Source organism: Pinus tabuliformis, chromosome 1_2 (genome assembly GCF_031772625.1).
Source record: "Pinus tabuliformis cultivar Carrire ecotype Pingquan chromosome 1_2, CPIR1, whole genome shotgun sequence".
Classification (NCBI taxonomy): Eukaryota; Viridiplantae; Streptophyta; class Pinopsida; order Pinales; family Pinaceae; genus Pinus; species Pinus tabuliformis.
Genome location: NC_142298.1, coordinates 474,095,029 through 474,102,421, shown reverse-complemented (window position 1 = coordinate 474,102,421; position 7,393 = coordinate 474,095,029).

The following is a 7,393-nucleotide window of genomic DNA, read 5'->3' as shown; positions in this document are numbered from 1 at the left end:
TCCACTTTCTTCTGTTTCGAGGGTGAGTTCTTTGAACAGACCTGTGGTGTTGCCATGGGCTCACTCCTATCCCCTATTGTTGCAAATCTTTTTACGGAAGATTTCAAAGCCAAATCTTTAGCCTCGGCTCGTCTCCTACCCAAGCTGTGGAAAAGGTATGTAGATGACACTAATGTGATCTGGTCCCATGGCAAAGAGGAGTTGGATCTCTTCTTCAATCACCTCAACTGTCAGTCCTCTGCCATTAAGTTCACCATGGAGAAAGAGGTCAATGGTTGCCTCCCTTTCCTGGATATTCTTATATCTAAGAATAAGGACGGCTTACTCTCCCACTTAGTGTTCCGGAAGAAAACGCATATTGAGCAGTATCTTCATGCCAATTCCCATCATTTCCCTACTCAAAAGTTGGGTGTTCTTAACACCCTCTCTACTCGTATCTTTAGGATTTCTGATAATGAGAGCTTCAAAAAGGAGAAATCTCATCTCCTTAATGCCTTTGTGGAGAATGGCTATGGTAGGCGCCTAGGTCAGAAGGCTTTCCTTAAAGCCTCTAAAAATTTGTTAATTAAGAAAGAACCTAGAGAACGCCTGCTAGGTGTCCATCTTCCCTATGTCCAGGGAACCACAGACAAGATTGCTTGGATCCTTGTTATGAAACTAGCTCAAGAAAAGATAGAAAAGATAGATCAACGCCTTAGAATTCAGCCTCTTCGAGGGGGCAACCTCCTTTACATTACATAAATGAACAATTCTTGGATGATACAAATGAAAATACCTCCTTTCTATTTAGGAGTCTAAGGGGTCATAACATAATCAAAGCCGACATAACAATAATAATGTAAGGGCACAATAATAACAATAGTGGGCTTCTATGTGGCACAATAGTAACAATATGGGCACTACATGGGTACATCAATATAATAAGTGGGTTGTACTAATAACAATAAGGGGTTACACTAGTAGTATAGGGGCCTAACATGCCCCTCTCCTTCAAAAAGCGTTGTTCTCAACGCTTGAGTAGTTCTTGATGCTTCTGTATAAAATTGTTATCCTCCCATGTGGAACCTTCAGCAGGTAAGTTCTTCAACTTGATGAGATACTCTGAAATTGATCGATTTCGTAGCTGTTGGGTTCTTGTTTCTGTGACTGCTCCAGGTTCCAATATGATTTTTCCTTCCTCTTCAATTTCTGACAATATTGTTTGAATTGGGATCTTTTGCAAATTTTGAATAAGTGGTCATACTTCTTCATCCTTCTTCCATTCATCCCTTGCTTCGTTTATCCAATCTGGTTGGATAATAGAAATAGCACAAAACAATGCTTCCACATCCTCATCCTTGAAGAGTCTTCCCATTCGGTAAGGTAGCCATTTTTTAAGTGCATGTAGTATTGCCAGCATTTCCTTCTCATAAATAGCTTTCTTGCGATGTAGCAGTAAAAATACCCAATCACCTACATCAAAACATTTTTCACTACAATGTTGATCTACCTGTTGTTTCGTTTGATTTTGCACCGAAGTGGCGTTACCCTTTAAAAGTTGGAGAACTTTTTGTTGATGCTCGATGTGATCTTTCAATGTTTGAACATTTTTCTTCTTGATATATCCTTCTATCTCTAGAGTTTGAGGAGTGGTAATTTCTTCCAATCCTTTACAAGATATGGTCGGATTCATTTCTTGATACTCGATGTGACCTTTCACTTCTTGAACATTTTTCTTCTTGATATGTCCTTCTATCTTGATAGTTTGAGGAGTGGTAATTTCGACCAATGAATTACAAGATATGGTTGGATTCATTTCTTCTTTCCCGATGTGATCTTTCACTTCTTGCACCTTTTTCTTCTTTATATGTCCTTCTATCTTGAGAGTTTGAGGAGTGGTAATTCTTGCCAATGCTTTACAAGATATCGTCTGATTCATTTCTTCTTTCTCTGGGGTGGGGTCCTGGCATATATCTTCTTCTTTTGATGTTTCTTGATCCTTTTCTTCCTCCTCTTCATATTCTATGTAAAATAATTTCTTCTCAGCACACTTATGACCTTTAGTGCATTTTCTATCACAGTTGTAACAAAGCCCTTTTTCTCTTTTCTCTTCCAATTGTTGTGGTGTAACCCTTGTAGGTTGTGGAAGGCTGGGCGAAACAACACTTTCATCTTTATAGTTGTGAGGGGATGCTTCCTAGTTTCCATAATTTTTCTTTCCACTATGTCACAAAGCCCTTTTACTCTTTCCAATTGTTGTGGTGTTGCTCTAAAGAAGGTGTTGCTCTTTGTATCCTCATAATGTGCTATCATTTCCTCCGTGAAAATTGACCACGTAACAAGTTGTTTACGAGAACAAAGCCCTTCATACCATAAAAATTGATCCGGTTCTAAATATGAAGATGTAATACATACCTTTTGTAACAGTGGTACACCATGTAGATCAAAATATTGCTCCATCTGAAGTATCCAATTTATAGGATCCTTGCCATCAAACTTCCTCATCTTGCTTTTTCTTGATTTTAGGAAATCGATCTTGAAACGACTGTAACTCTGTACTTTTAGATCTTTAAGTTTTGAAATTGCGATCTGTAGTAGCCCTCTGTGTCCTCTTTCTAATGCCACCAGTCTGATCCAAATTGGATTCTCCAAGAAAGAGTTATGCACAATATACCAAGATGACCTGATTATAGACCTTTCCAGAAGAGCGAACTTGTATGAAGTGCCACATGTCACTGTTTCGACCTTTGGCTCTAAAAAATATCTACAAGAAACTACAATCCGTCCTCTTTTTGTAACTTCTTACGAAATTTCAATCCGATGATTCGAGAGAAAGTTATGATGATTTTCCCCAGGTCACCTGTTTGGAATGTAATTCAAGAGTCTGCAAAAGACCAACTTCCTCAGATCATATCTCTGTAAATATAGTGTGAAAAACTCTGAAATTCGGACCCGAGCTTCAGCGCGATGTCTTCTCAAACGCGTTTTTTTTAAGCTTCTGAAACGTCGTAGAAAAAAAGTTATAGCGAAAATGCCACGATGACTTGTTTGGAGCAGCGAAACCCTAGAATCCAAAGCTTTGATACCAAATGTTATGAAACCAGCTGAAGAAAAGATAGAAAAGATAGATCAACGCCTTAGAATTCAGCCTCTTCGGGGGGGCAACCTCCTTTACATTACATAAATGAACAATTCTTGGATGATACAAATGAAAAGACCCCCTTTGTATATATAGGAGTCTAAGGGGTCATAACATAATCAGAGCCAACATAACAATAATAATGTAAGGGCACAATAATAACAATAGTGGGCTTCTATGTGGCACAATAGTAACAATATGGGGACTACATGGGTACATCAATATAATAAGTGGGTTGTACTAATAACAATAAGGGGTTACACTAGTAGTATAGGGACCTAACAATCCTTAAGAAGTATGATATTCCCTCAACCTTTAGGCCCCTCAACACCATTCGTAAATCCCTCCGATCGGTGAAAGATCCCATTGACCCTAAAGACATGAAGGGTGTCTACTTGATCCCTTTTTCTTGTGGGACCCCCTATATCGGGGAAACAGGGCACTCCATCCATCAGAGGATCAACGAGCATGTAGTTGACCTAAGACATGGGAGAACCGAGTCTTCAATGTTAGCAGAGCATGCAGAAAAGACCAAGCATCAGGTCTGTATAGAGAAGGCCAAGTTTATTGCCAGGGTTGCACAATTCCATCACCGTAAATTCAGGGAAGCTATTGAAATTGAAAGAAGGCCTAACAATCTCAATGGAGATGACGGCTGGAAAATCAGTAGCTGCTGGATCCCTACCCTTTCTCCTTAGTCTTGCTTTCCTCCCCCACCACCCCCCCCCTTTTAACCTTTTCGAGCTTTCGATGTTTCCCCTTAATTTCTCGGATCCTTCTCCTTTTAGCCATGTCTTTTCCTTCGTCCTAGGGTTTCTCCTTTGGCTCTGTGGTTTACTATTGGTCTTGTTCTTGACCTTTTTTTTTAAAATGTGTCACTCATTCTATTTATTTTTCCTGAAAGATATAAATAAATAAAAATTTAACCAATATTCATTAATAGTTTATTTTTTCCATTAAATCAATTTTATTAAAAAACCCCCTTTACTTATCCCTAGTGATTTAAATAATTAATTAAATAAGTTAACTTAACAACCATAATAAATAAATATTTATATTTATAAATAAATAAATACAAATTTAACCAATATTCATTAATAGTTTATTATTTCCACTTAATCAATCCTAAAAAACCCCCTTTACCTATCCCTAGTGATTTAAATAATTAATCAAATAAATTAATTTAACAACCATAGAATAATATATAATAAAATAGAATAACATTCTTGTCCCTAGGAAGTTAATAAATTAATTTAATAACCAAAGAAAAACTTTCTAAAAACCCCTTTACTTATCCCTAGTATATAAGGAATTAAATTTATTAATAACCAAAGAATAATATATGAATAAAATAAAATGGAATTACTTTCGAATATATAGTATATTATAATATTTTTAATTATTTATTAGGGAGAAAATTTAATTACTATAATTATAATATTAGCCTTTTATAAAATGGTATTACGTTCAAATATATAATAATTTAATTACTTTGACGGGGCCTCCAAAGGCAACCCTGGTATCGTAGGAGGCGGCGGGGTTTTCTTGGGTCTTGATGGTTCTGATGTGATCCGGTTTGCTTGGGGTCTGGGCAGGGAATCTAACAACAGAGCGGAGGCTCTTGCTCTGTGGCAGGGTCTATTTCAAGCGATCAAAGGTAACTTCCTATCCATTTCAGTCTTCAGGGACTCCAGGATCATTATCCAGGCGTTGAATACCAATAAGAATCCTTCTCAGCTCCATTTATCAGCCATCCTCAGGAAAATCAAACTTATTTTGCCCAAATTCCACAAGATCTCTTTCTATCATATTCCCAGGAAATTAAATACCCAGGCAGATATGGAAGCCAATCTCGGCGTTCTGCGGAGTAAAAGATCTCTGTCCGTTAACTATGTCGACTCCTTATGCAATATCCCTTAAGTCCTGTGTTCTCTGGGCCTTTTTTCTGCTGGGTATTCCTCTGATCCCTAGGCCCTTCCATCCTCCCTGCTGTCTGAACCGCAACAATTTTAATGATCATCTGAAAAAAATCTTGGTTCAATCCCTAATGAAGCAGTCTGACCTTTTCTCCCAGCTTCACGCCCTGTGTTTTGTCCCAGTTTTCTCTGCTGTAAGCATCCGGATGAAGGAAGGTTGGGTGATCAACTTCTGCATTTTTGGCAGAAGCAAAAACGCTCTGTTCTCTATCCATAGCGAATCCAAAGGAAATAGAAAGAAGGGCTCCTTTTGTGATATCCTGGAAAGCCTAATGAAGAACCTGATCGCTGATCCGGAGGGACCTCACGCCACCGGCTCCACTCATCTTCCAGCGTTCATCTGTGGACCTGTCGACAATCTCAGCGCTTCTTATTTCGATGCCTTCTCCAACGCTCCAATCGATCATGACAGCATGGAGTTTAGAATTCTGCAGTGGGGTATATTCAATCTCTGCTACATTGTTTACTGTCTCAGGAGGAAAATTACGCTCTGCGCTCTTAGCCAGAGCAGTACTGTAATTGCACAATGCCACTGCATTGGCGCCCTATAATAAAATTTAACCGCTTCTGTCTAAAAAAAATAATAATTTAATTACTATAATTATAATATTATCTAGCCGTTTTTCTATTTAATCGTTGATGGTCAACCTAGTCAACCTAGTCGTTTGGAGGATCTGCTCTCCCTATTTAATATGCAACCATGATCTGACTCCTCAACCCTCAACTTGTCCTGACGATGAAGCACACTAGTTGGTTCAAAATGCGTCGACAAAGGTTTTCTACATGTGATTTACGCCGAAATTCTTCTTATAAGTGTTATGGATCACAGAAGCCTCAATTCAACAACTATCAATTTATATTACAATAGCCATTGAAAAAATAAAATAAAATATTTTAAATATAAAATAAAACCCTAGTCAAATATAACCACTTAATTAATAAGTTAAATGAAAATGTATATATATAATATATATTGATTAAATCAACTATTAATGATATAACCATTTAGTTAATAAGTTAATATATATATATTAATTAATTAAATTAACTATTAATAAATTATTTAAATTTAATTAAATAATATTAAAGTATTTCTTTTCCTCCCCTAGTTAAATATAGTCATTTCTTTCTAGCTGTTAGGTTTAACCTGTCTCCCTATTTAACCTTCTTCCTAGATCTGTTTCTTCATCCTGTCTTGATCATGAACCACACTTGTTGGTTGCAAACGTGTCGACCAAAATCCTTAATGTTACTTATTCAGAAAAATATTTATACAATTCATATGGATCACAAAAGCTTAAATTCGAACATATATATAACACAATTATTTATTTATTTTGTTATTATTCTCTTTTTTTCTTGCATTCATATAAATTAATCTCATTTCTTTTGGTTAATTTTATATGTTTTTTATATATATCAAATTATAATTTAGTCTAATATTTTCCATTTTCTTATAAGTAAACAATAACATATTATTATTATTTGATTAAGATCTCTTTAATGTTCAAACACTATTAATATCTAACTTTTTATTTCTTAATTATATCTTTATTATAATTATTATTATTATTATTAACTATCTATGGGTTTTATTATCATGGAGTCTATGAGTTTTATTATGCCGAAGATTATCTAACAGCATATAACATATTCAGTTTTGCATTCACTATCTATTGTGATTAACAAAAAAAAAGCAAGTGTTTCATAGTTTAACATTAATAATTGAATTTATTTATTTTTCATAATATTTAAATTTATTTATTTAAAATGTGATTGTTTCAATTTTTACACTTTTTATTTTTAAGAAATGTTCTCCGGGATAATCACATCAAAATTCATTTGTTGATCCGTTTGGAACCAGAAGTGTGGTTCATCAACAATGAACCACACTTGCTGGTTCTAAACTAGTTGACAAATGAATTTTAATGTGATTATCACCTAAAATATTTATCAAAAAAACCTCTTATTTTGTCTAATACAACCCACAATAAAAGCACTGGTGTCACTTCATTCTCCCATTAATTTAATAGAAGTGTCACGTCACTCTATATACCAGCGATGCTATTAATTTAATAAAAGTTTTAATACAGAAAATGGCAGGTTAAAAAGTAATTTAATAGAAGTTTTGATAGAGAAAATGACAGCTTAAAAAAATGCCATAGTCTAACATTTATGCTTTTTTGCCTTGAAAATTATGGAAATTCCAGTGTTATTTTGAAAAAATCCCCAAGAGATTTTTGTAAATCCAAGTAAATGCTGTCAAAATTCATAAGTTTAGGTGCTCTAGAAGTTTTTG